This window comes from Poecile atricapillus, chromosome 1, assembly GCF_030490865.1.
Source record: "Poecile atricapillus isolate bPoeAtr1 chromosome 1, bPoeAtr1.hap1, whole genome shotgun sequence".
NCBI classification, from domain to species: domain Eukaryota; kingdom Metazoa; phylum Chordata; class Aves; order Passeriformes; family Paridae; genus Poecile; species Poecile atricapillus.
The window spans coordinates 108,012,206-108,024,595 of record NC_081249.1 but is presented as its reverse complement, the minus strand read 5'-3'; positions in this window follow the sequence as shown (position 1 = coordinate 108,024,595).

Below are 12,390 nucleotides of genomic sequence, written 5' to 3'. Positions count from 1 at the left end.
ACTTGCATAATCTCTGTGTGATTACAGAGACATTAGATTAATTACATTTGATTACATATTGCACTTGGTAGTGCTTCTCTGTGATTTTCAAATGCCAACAGCACAATGGAATACATGCTCCAGCTTAGAGCCAAACTGAAATATGAAAACAAAGCTGGTCTGTGAGTTGTAATCCTTTGACAATACAGGCACTTTGTGTGCCATATGATATTGTTTTAAGTATAAAACGTTCCTAAAAGTTCCTTATATTACTTTCCTATTTAAGAAGAAGACAGCTGGGTATGAAGGCAGCAGACAAAGCAGTATAAATAATGTGAGCTTCAACGCATAAGAATTGCAGTGGAAATCAGCAACCTTGGAATGTATAGCAGTCAGGTCTTTTATCTCAAGAAATAACATGGAAAAATAACAGCAGAATTATTCTGTGACATTCACACTCAAAAATAACAGCAGAAACAAGTAGAGTGCTTTGAAATTCACCACCTATAACAGGAGCCTTTTGAAAAGCAGAATCACCTTTTCTTCCTCTTATTAAATACTAAACACTACTAGTCAAGGAAGCAGATGCATTTGAAATGTAAAGAAATTCAAGAAGTCACTCTACAGCCACGGTTACAGAGGAATTCTGTTTTGAATAACAAAAAAGAATTTCCTCTTTCCCTGGGATCACACATTATAATTGGCTTTCAGCTGATATCAGAGCCACAGGAAAGGCCAATCTCTGGGGCAATGCATTCAGGACACAGCTTCAGTTTGAATTCTGAATTGGGTTCTTGTGGTGTGAAGAATATTCTGAATATTTACACATGCTTTTCCTTTTCTTTTCTTAGAACACCATTGTCCTGGGATGTGCTGTTTCTGGATTGACATAATTGTTCTGTAAGAAGTGTGTGAGTCTCTCAGGTAAATACAAAGCTGTTAAAATGTGTATTATGGGAGTTCCCTTTACTTACCCAACTAGCCCTCATTTTCAGAACTATTATAATCTGTTGTGTACCTCTGTCATTAAAAACTCACTCAAAACTCATCTGTAAGCAAAGAGATTGTGATAGCTTCTTTATTTTTTTGAGCAGTCCCAAGGTAGCATGTTCATGAATTTCTACAGAACTTGGAAACCATGGGTTATTCATTGATCATGAATATGTGCTAGGACTGCAAGCTGAAAACCCCCTTGAGCCTTTTATTGGAGATGTTACTGCATTTCCAGCCTCACTTTGAGACAAAATAACATCTCAATCATTTTTATTTTCTCCTTGAACACTCAGCACAGAGCATTTGAAGAAAGGTCTGTGAAGGTTCCTTCATCACCATTGTGTTAGAAAAGTAATTTTTCTCTCTTTCCTGTTTTGAGGGTTGTGTGTTTTCTTAGGGAAGTTATCCCATGGAAATGTGGGGTGGAAGGTCCTTTCTGGGCAGCTGGGAGAGCCACAGCAGCAGGCTGGAAAGGGGAGAAGGTGCCGGGATGGATGCAGGGATTGTTTCCCTCAAGGCAGGGAGTGAGACCATCACAGGGACTCACAGGGATGCTCAAGTATTTTCACAGGGTGGAGTTGATTGTGCAGAACTTTCATTTTTAGCATTCAGATATTCATTTAGATCCATTTCTTCTTTCACTGCATTTTTGGATTAAAAAATAAATAAATTGTAGACTTACTCTCAAATCCAACACAAAAGAAAGCAAAACATACCAAATTTCTAATAGCCCTATTTAATGTTTATTCCCTTTGTACAATTTAAAGTTTAAGTTAGAAGTTTTTTGCTGTTGATTTCAGGGGTGGTGGATGGGGGAGAGGGAAGCAAGGATGTGGGATCTTTGGAAAGCTCTTCAGGGACAGGAATCCTTTTCTTCCAAATTGTCACTGCTACTACCGTACAAGGACATGAAAGGAGTACATCTCTCCTCTTGCTGTAATTTGAATGTGCATTTGATCTTCCTAAGGAAGATCAAATATCTTCTATCCAAGCACAAATAAAGAAAGGGAAGTGGAGAGAATAATGCTGTTTGACACTGTCAGAAGTAACATGTAACCTGCTGCCGAGCAGGTTGCAGACCTACCTAACCTACCTGTGTCAATATCCAGAGAGTTTGTCTATTATAGTCCCATCTAGAGACCTCAATCCTTCATTTCAGGCAGTAGCAGCTGAAATGTTCAGCTTTAGAGAGAGAGAGCTGTGCTCTGGCAGCCCTGACCCCAGACTGTAAGGGGGATTGAATGTGCTCATCAGGCTGCAGCACTGCAAGGAGGGATTTAGGCAGTTCTGCAGCCCCTCTTCCAGGTGAGTGAGAGAGGAAACAGCAGCAAAAGGAGGGGAGGAGGAGGTGTCAACAGGGGCTCACCCCAGAGTCTAAGTGCTGTTTGATGCTGCACACATGGCTGGCTGCAGGTCGACCCAGGCTGCCTCTCCTTGCTCTCTACACTTGGTTAGGGACGATCCCGCTGTTCCTGGGTGGGATGGATGCCTCTCATCCATTTGGCTCTGCTGCTTTTCCAGTGCTGGTGATCACAATCAATTACCTGCACTAGTGTGAAGAATAACCTGATGAGGACAGTCACAGCCTAGCAAAGCTAAGCACCACCTGAACAAGGAATTGAAAGGCATATATTAAAGATTTTATTTGACCGGCTAATGTGCCATAAAGTTTTGCTGGTCTTTGAGAGAGAAGTTCAGAGATGCTTTTGGAGAGGAGAACTAGCTTCTGCTGGAGTCTGACAGCTCCTCATTACAGTGTCCTTACAGGACCTAGAGAAAGGAAGTTGCAGGAAAAACATTCAAGATTCTTTTTAATAAAGTACCTTTTTTTCCCCTTTTCCTTTATTAACATATTACAGTAATATAAATTAAAGGCTTCATCCATTTTTATTAGGGTTTGGTATTATTTTATTATATTTTTTATAAGGAAACCTATTCTAAACCTAAACGTGCACTATTAGCAATTTACTTCTAGTCAAAAAGACAAAGCAAAGCAAACAAATAAAAAAACCCAAAAAAAAAGCCAAACCCAAAGTCAAACCCAAATAAACTTTACATTCCCAGAGATTATGTGTTAGAGGAAAGGTATTTTCTCTGACCAAGCCTAGTGAGATAACTGATCTAGAGAGAATGGCAGTCCTGCTCTGCCCTCACAATCACACTGTTCTAGCTGTGCACTGGACATGCCTGGCACCATAACTTCAGCAGGTTTTATTATCTTCCCCTCAGGCAGGTATGAACATTGCATGTTTGTACTTTATGCATTGTCTGAGCCTGGCAATCAATAAGAAAGTTCAGACAATGCAGTAGTTTGACTTCCTCATGTTTTGAAACAAAATCCCTTTGTAATGCCTGAAACATCTTCAAATGATTTCTCCTGTCCTGTTTACCTTCCAAGGGCCATAATATGCCATTGATTATTTTTTTTCTTTTTTTCTTTTATTTTGCTTTTCCTTTTAAAAGCAGAGTTTCCTACTGAAATCAATGGGGAGTTTGTTTCAAAATCAATGGGGCATTATGGCCCTGAAACTTAAGACAATGTTGGCTCCTCAATCATATCAGAAAATGTGATTAAGATGCCATAAATAAACCACTAATCCACAGCCACAGCTGCTAAGTTAGGAACAACCATCTTTACCAGAGCACAGCTCCATTTAACTTCAGTGGGATCTTTGCCTAAGGGCAGTAGAATCAAGGAAGAAATGTAGAGCAATGCCATCAGAATTATCAACCAAACACTTGTTGCTGAGCTATGGTAACTTTTCAAGAGCAGGCTGGTGTTTTATGACACAGGCAACTGATTTTGTGGTTTGAAGCTCTTCTGGACCTTGGGGACTGGGAAAGCAAGAAACAAGTGCAGATGTTCAGAACATCAAAGTGCCTGTTCCTAAATGAACAGGCCAAACTGACAAAACATTTCCAAATCTCTCTCAAAAGGCTTTTTGGACTGTCCAAAAGCTGACTGGACTTTGTAGAGCAGGGATTTACTGAATTACTGTTGTGGAATAGAAGCAAGTAGAAGCCCAGTTTGCTTCTGGTTACTACAAGACTTCTCATAGTTCTAAAGGGTTGCATTTGGAATATTTTGCATCTAATATGTCTTATCAACTTCTTCTGTCCTCTTGAGATCTACAGCTCTGGTTGTTGACATTGTGTGGGAGTCCTCTGATGTTTTTAATACAACTCTGTGCCTACTCAGGGGACAGAAGCTACAAGAACCCTGGGCAGGAATTTTTGTTCACCAGTCCCATGTTAGGACATATTTTTCACAATTCAAATTTTTCATATGAATATTTTTGGCAACTGAGTAGCAATAAAGCTCTAAATGACAGAATTGTAAGGAATATGGCAAGAACAGGATTGGCTATATTTAAATAAAAATGTAGAAACCAAAGACTGAGTTTCCCATTTAAAATGTTGCAATAAATTTATCTACAGTATTAAAGATACTTCTGGTGAAATTTCTCTCAAGGGAAAATGTAGGCAGAAACTGTGTGTGTATGGTTCTCTTAAAGAGGTGGTGCTTCTGGTATCTCCTGTATCAAGGCTTAAGTTTAGAAAGCTGATCACAGAATGAGCTTGGCTTGTATTACTCCTTTGAGCATTTTACTTCATCCCTGAAAGCGACTTTAAAAAGTTATCACATTTTTCAAAGGCTGAAAAAAGAACTGGGATCCAGATTATTAGTTCAGCTTATGAGTCAAGAATGATTAATTTTCTCAAATCTTCTTATATTACTTTGCCAGTGAATACTGAGCAAAGCTTTTATTTATCTTCCACACGTGGTCACTACTGCAAACAAACAAGTTTAATTTGCTTTGTAAGCTTATTACCAGAGGCTCAGTGGAGAACAAGAGCTGAAAAGAACCTCTTGCCTTTGTGGTTTTATTAAGAACTGTTTTCTCCAGAGAACTTTCAGCCTGTCAGATTAGAAATGCAAAGAGACCTTTTACTGTAACAGTCTCACATTTATCCCTTTAGTAAAGTTTGCTTTTGTGATAATTACATTTTACCATCTACAGTTGTTTACTAAATGAACAGCTTTTCTCTGCTGCTTCCAGCCCTGACACTTTTCCTCTGATAATTTGTGGTTACAATGAAATATTTAGAAATACGTGTTTGCCTGCTGTTTGTTTTCTTCCTCGTTTTGCTTAGATAGTAAATGATTTTGGTTGTGGTTCTGGTGATTATGGACCACAGGACTTGTTTAGGATTTATGTCTGAAGGAACACATTAATACTTCTGTTTGCACAGAGAGAGACAGTACAAGTTCATTTCTCCCTGTTAAGAGAAGTGGAACCATTCTGTGTTAAGGAGAGAGCTCCCAGCTGTCAGGATGCCCTGAAGATGCAGAACTTGAAGACAACTTCCTCTGCAACAAGAACAGGTTTTTTATAGGAAATATTTCATATGTGAATGTGTTCATGGTATCTCCCTACAAAAATGTTGCTTTTTTTTCAACTTTATGGGAAATAATGAGCCCCTGCTCGTATGAAAAACTATTATTGTGTTTCAAACCACAATGCTTATTAATACTGATCATTTTGGAAAAAAATCCAAACTATTTCCTATGCATCACTGCTCTTTGAACAAAGAAGAAGATAAAACTTTTAATAAGTCATAGAATCATAGAATATGTTCAGTTGGAAGGGACCCATCAGGACCATCAATTCCAACTCCTGACTCTCTGCAGGATCCCCCAAGAATCACAATGTGGTCAAGGTAAACAGACACCTCTATATAAAGTACAAACAAATATTTTATCTTTTAAATTCAATACATATTTATTTAATGTTAAAGGGGGTTTGTTTCATTTTTTTTTGCATTCCAGCTGATTCCAACTCTTATTTTCATATGATGGCTTTGCATTGAAAAAATTTGTATCATAAAACCTTGCTGCAAACCCACTTTCACTTATAAATCACTAGGACCAGAATTTCAAATATTTGAGTGTGGATTAAACCCCTTCTCTAAGCCTCTGATTTTTGTGAATACTTGTGAATGTCACCATAATTTCTGCTCTCTGTCACTTGATTATTTCTGGTCAGTTCTGAAAGAAGCTACCCAGAAAGAGCAGACAGAGGACAGATTTAAAGGAAAAACATGAATCTTGCATGATTAAAAATAAAGCTGGGGTCTGAAACTCTTAAAATATATGTTTTCCTACCTGCACTTCAAAGGGAAACTTTCAACTCCCTAGAAACCTGGGCCATCACCAATATACAGTATTGAGTGAAATCTAAGATGGTTGCTGTATTGTCCCTGTGATTTGGAGCTTTGCCGTTTCTGAAAATGCAACTCACTGTCTTGGGCACAAAATTCAGATTGCATTAGAAATTTGTATGCTGAATAAATTTGAGTGTGATGCTAAAGAGGAAAACAAACTAATCAGGAAATAGTACAGGCTGAGATCTTCTTTAGACATGCAATTATAAGAAAATCCTAGCTGTCTTAAGAATAGGGGAAAATATTTTTCAAAGTGGTGACATGTCTAATTGCTAAGGCTCTTGTCATGCATGCTACAGCCTTTGTGAGAAGGAACATTAATACTTCAGCAGTGCTGGTAGTTGGACCAGATGCATCCCTTCATTGCAGTCCCTCATACTCCCTTTCTCCCTCTGCCTTCCCAAAGATCTCAGTATAAATTTACTAGGAAGGGCAAATCGATCTTGCTGAACTCCCTAAAACAGGTTCCAAGCCCAGGAGCATTTGTCCTCTGCTATCTTGGAGAGGTATGAGCTCGCACAGGGGAGAACAAAGCCGCTCTGTGGCATCTGAAATAAAGCCTGCAGACGTGACTACAAGGTTGATAGCCTAAAAGACAAATGCTTTTCCATTTTCACAAGCTTATCAGGTAATTCTACCATTTTCTGTGCTGATTCTCAGTGCAGACTAAGGTGTCTGTTTCCCCCAGTCTCAAAATTTAAGTCACAAATACTCTTGTTGAAGGTGGAAGGTCTAGATGAGTGCAAATAGTGAGTCAGGGATCTTAGCCAGCCAGTACATACACACTTTTTATTTCTCTTTGTGATAAAAAGGAGCTAGCTGCATTTAAGTGTTAACAGTTTAAGCCCCCAAACTGTGACATGTTCTGGACTGAAACAAGAAATATCATGTTTCTTGTGGCTACTCTGCGTATTGAGACCACAGCATCAAGCAAGAACATACCTGCAAGTCTACATTAAAATCACATTAACAATGCACTGAACAAGAAAACTGGGGAATTCAGAGACAAGGCAGTCCCTAATCCCCTCTCCATCTGTAAGATTCTCAGCTGTCACAAATCAGGAATCCAAGCACAGCAGCGCTCCTTAAATGCTGCTGTTAGAGGCTGACAGCAGAGTATCTGTAAGCTCAGGCAGTGTGGAGCAATTTTCTTGCTTTTTAAAAAAGCATTTGAACATTTTGCACTTGCTCAGATAGTGCTGAACTTCAATTCGTCTATGAAAATAAAAATTCTGAACTATTTTACACAAGCAACTGATATTTTTATACTGATAAATGCTGCAGTCCTGTAACTTAGTGCAGATAACCTCCACCCTAAAAGAGCTTAGAGTCTAAACACACAAATGAATAAAAGGTAAGAAATGCATTGTTATTCTTCCCATTTTAGAGAAGGGGAAACCAAAGCACTGAAAGGTTAAGTGGCTTGTCTCTGGTCACACACGGAGCCCATGGCAGGGCTGTGAATTAAATGCCTCCTCTTGTAAGAATGGCGCTGTCTCCTCAGGAAATATGAATAGTAGAAAGGAGAGAAACTGCCTAGCACAAATTTACTGTATGGTACTTGAATAACCTGGCAGGTAGGACTGGAGCTGAAATAATGAGCTGATAGCTGCGAGTGGACAAAAATGCATTATAACAGTGAAGAATGTAAGAAACTTGGAAATTTCTTCTCCCTCTCTAAAACCCTTCTCTTTTATGGCAACAAAATGCATGTATTTGCTCTGTCAGTCCCTCCACCATTCCACTTATGACCAATCCTCACACAGAGAGCAGAATTTCTAGGGAGAACACATTCCCACCCCATTACCAAAACCTGTCTCCTGAGCAGGGGCGGGAGCCTGTGATTGAGATCCAGAGATGCTGTGCTGATGGCTCTGCTCTGCTGGGACAGCAGCACATGTGGCTGGCACTGAGGACACCAAGGTCTGTCCCTTGCCCTGCCTGTGCCAGGGTGGATCCACGTGCTGGGATGGGTGGAAGAAGGATGCCCACAAGTTTGGGGAACATGGCAGAACTGCAGGAATTTCCTGTACCAGGGCAGAGGACACCATGAGTTGTCTGGCACAGAGAGCCACTTCATGGTGATGAACTGTGCTCCATTGGTGAAGAAGAATAATCCAAGATCATTTTAATCTGTTCCTCATGGGGTTCATTATGATTATTTTCTTATTTGTTCTAGTCTTTTATTTTCCCTTCCCATTGCCATTGTCAGTGCACATTGTGCTTCTGATTGTCTCTGCTTTACACAAGTTTAAATTCACAGCTTGACTTTGAGGCTCATTCTTGGTAGGCTTTGCTTTTGTTATTTCAGAGTTTTCAAGCAAGGGAAGAAGGCCTAATTTCAACAATTGTCAAAGCTACTTGAGCTGTACAAAACAAGTGTCTGACTAAACCTTGATAACAGGTAGTCTGATTAGTTAGAGTAAAACAACCATAACAAGCCAAGATTATTCCAAAACATCTAATTGAACTTAAGGCCATTTAAACTTAGGCAGCCCTTCTAAGTTCCCTTAAAAATCTTTACCTACAGCATTTAGTTTTCATAATGAATAATATAAGAAACAAATAATATTTAAAAAATACTTCTGAAGTTTGTAGGCTAGCCTGATTCTTATGCAAACATAGTGTTTTCCAGTGAATGTTCCAAAGATGAACTTTTTGATTATTTATAAGGCATTTTTGTCCTTTCCTTTTTATTTCTATAGATCCTTTCTTTTACAATGTGTATGGACTTCTTATCTAATGTTCTTTCAAACAATATTCACAAAATATATTATATTTAATGCAGACAGGTTTATGTCTCTTCCGATAACTCAAAATACCTGGCAGGATATCAAAGTTTCAACAATCATTTCATTGTCAAAATCCCTTTTTTCCAGGGTGAGGCTCTTCCCTAGAAATGGCAAAGGGCAGGTATTTCAACTCCTGATAGTGATTTGTAGACATATTTTAAAGATTTAACTTTGAGGAGTCCTATGTTTTGTGTGGAAACAAAGTAGAGCACACACCTTTATTAGCAAAGAAATTTGAAAATTTAGGTATGTGGTCTTTAACTAACCATATCTTCTGGACGCATATAAACAGCATTTCTCAGTATCTTCCTACAGAGAAATGTGCTACTTCTTTCTATAATTCTAGTTGTGAAAATGTTTGTTTGCCTGCACATTTGTTGTCAGGCTGTTGTTCATATTAAGAGAAAGAAATGAGAGGAATAAAAGAGGCCAAGAGAAGTTGGTATTTATTCAGAAAAGTGGATGGGCAGGGATAGCTTGAAAAACAAGTTTTTCCTTATCAATAAAATGTTAAGAAATGAGCAGCTGGATAATTCAGTACTTTATCTTTTCTGCCTTCTCTAACTAAACCAAGAAAATAATTCAATAGAAAATCAGATATGAAATTGCTCTTCCACTTCTAGTGGTGTGAAAAGAAAGAAAAAAAATGGGTAAAGAAGGTTTCTTTTCAAGAAGCAATCTACATGCCAAAAAAAGCATTATTCAAATTGTTTGATGAACAAACATCAACTTAAATTCCTGGATCCAGTGTGGGACCCAGGATTTCCTTCTCTCCTGTGTGGGAGCACGAACTCAGGATGGATTTCTCTGCTGCTGGCTGCCTGTTCTTTATTGTACCACTTGTTATGCACAGAAGCACGATCACTCGGAGATGGGAAATGTTATTCTGCTTCACAGAAAAAGATCAACTCAAATATTCCTCTAGCTTCTCTGGAAGCTTCTGTCCTTAATGTCCTGGATTTCATTGCTTGTTTTCAACTCCCTGCAGGAAAATATTTTCAAGACTCTGAGTGAAGGGCAGTGGGATTGAAAAGGTGCTCTCAGTGCTGCAACTGGAAAGAACTGCTTCTCACTGTACTTCACCCACCACTTCTGTCAGTGAAGAAAAAATCCTCCTAATACTCAATTATTGGGATCTTTGATTTTTCAAATTGTGTGTGAATCACACAAAACCTCCCTTTCTGTGCAAACAGCTTTCCAGTAGCATCTCTCCATGATTTTTTGAGTGCTCACTGTGATGTGTTCTGTTTGTTTGATCCTGGGCCACAAAGGATGTTTTGAAAACTGGTTTGTGGGAAATACTTCCTGTATTTTATGTAACTAAATATATAATATATAACATAACATATTAATTATTACATTTGTTATATATTATTAATAAATATGTAACTTAATATTGTTTAATGTTCTATTCATATTATTTAATATTTAATATTGTTTAATATAGTTATTATGTTTCTACTTCTATTTATTATCTATTATTATAATTCTATATATACTAATAGATAAATGTATATAGAAAAGTCATCTATATCTAGATATCTATATCTATATCTAATCTATATCTATATCTATATCCATATCTATATTTATATCTATATCTATATCATCTATATCTATATCATCTATATCTATATCTATATATCTATATCTATATCTGTATCTATATCTAAGTTTTCCCCTACTCTGTACAGAACTCTTGCTGGTCAGAATTTGCATCTGAGATGTGTGTGTTCAGATTTGCTCTGAGCTGGGTGTGGAAAAAAGGTTTAGATCCTGGATCTAAACTCTACAGTGAGTTCTGGTCACAAGTCATCTTGGACATGACACATTTCTCTACAAAATTCTTTTCCATGTTTTTCATTAGAAACTGTTCTTTTAGAAACTAACAACTCAAAAGAAAAGTAAAAAACTCTTCCTCCACATTCCAGGCAGCTCTGCTTTGTAACAATCCTTGGAAATGGTAATGAAAAGGATGACCTGACAGCCCATGATGGACAGGATAAGAAATAAAATAATGCAAGGGTTCTAGGATGACTGTCCCCTTTAAGTTCTGTGTCCTTTACTTTTTGGTAATTGTGCCTGACACTGAAACATGCCTAGCATGTTCAAAGAAATGCTTTTCATGTCTTAATTTGTCTTTTAACTTTTAATTACCTTCATTAGAGAGGTAGCTTATCGGAATGAAATATCTGGGAGAGCATTTGTGGGGTTTTTTCCCTTGGTTTTGCTGCTTAAAATCTAGCCTAAAGAAAAAGGAAGTAACAACCTTCCTCCAGTAATGTACAGGGCCTTATGTAAAATAATACATGTACCTTTATTTTGGGTCCAGCTACCTTCTATTTCTTGCTTTTGACAGGGTATTGAATAAATCTCAGCATCCATCTGCAGAAGCAGACTCTCTCTGGCTCTGATAATGCAAGAAGATCAACTCAGAATACTTTTTCCCAGTTGCTGGCAACTTCACCAACTTTCTGGGCACCTTGTAGGCTTCAGTGAAGACACAAGAGGGGTTAAGTTTGACCTGTTCATTTTCCATTGACATCTTCTGTGTGTAGAGTTCACATGCTCACTTTGATACAACATCCAAAAGCTTTGCAAATCAGGACACGTGAAATCTGAATCGTCATTCTGATATATTAAATATATGGATGTATATTTTAAATTTGGTATATTGCTGTTTCATTTTACCAGTTAGGAAGGTTTTTTCCAGTCAAAATGGTGAACTTAATGTAACTTTGATAGTTTAGTAACTGCTATCACTAAGCCTCACCAAAGAAATCTTCCTTTACTCACAAGAGTGATGCTGTGGAAATCATGTGCACTACTCAGTTTTTCTGTCTTTGAGGTTGATTAGACAACACAGGACACTTCACAGTCTGGGACTCTTGAAAAAGGATTTTTGTAGCATTGGGGGAACTTTATGCCCATCAGCCTTACCTCTTTGGATAACCCTTTTTTCATACACATGTGATTGTACTATGTGCAACTTAATTTCTGATATAATGATTGTGAGCGCACTGACTCAGGTGTTTGTCTCGCCTCAGGGCACTCTCATCATTATTTGAAGGGATAAATATGTAGGGTTTTCCCAGTTATGTATTTTTTCTATTAGATTTAGGCTTGCCTTTTTAATCTGCTTTCATAAGCAACCTCATCTTTTTTATGAACAAACAATATTGACAGAGACTGAGAAAATAATACCTTAACATCTTTGTGAAATGCTCTTGGATGATAGCAGAAATGATACAAGAAAGACATCAAATTGACTGTATTTGATAAGAAAGAACTAAGTATACGAAAATAATTCTATCCCTATATCCTTGTTATCCAACAGGACCTGGCACTCTGCCTGCTTCCTGAAGGACAGAACAGGCAGCAAAAAATGGATAGAAATTAT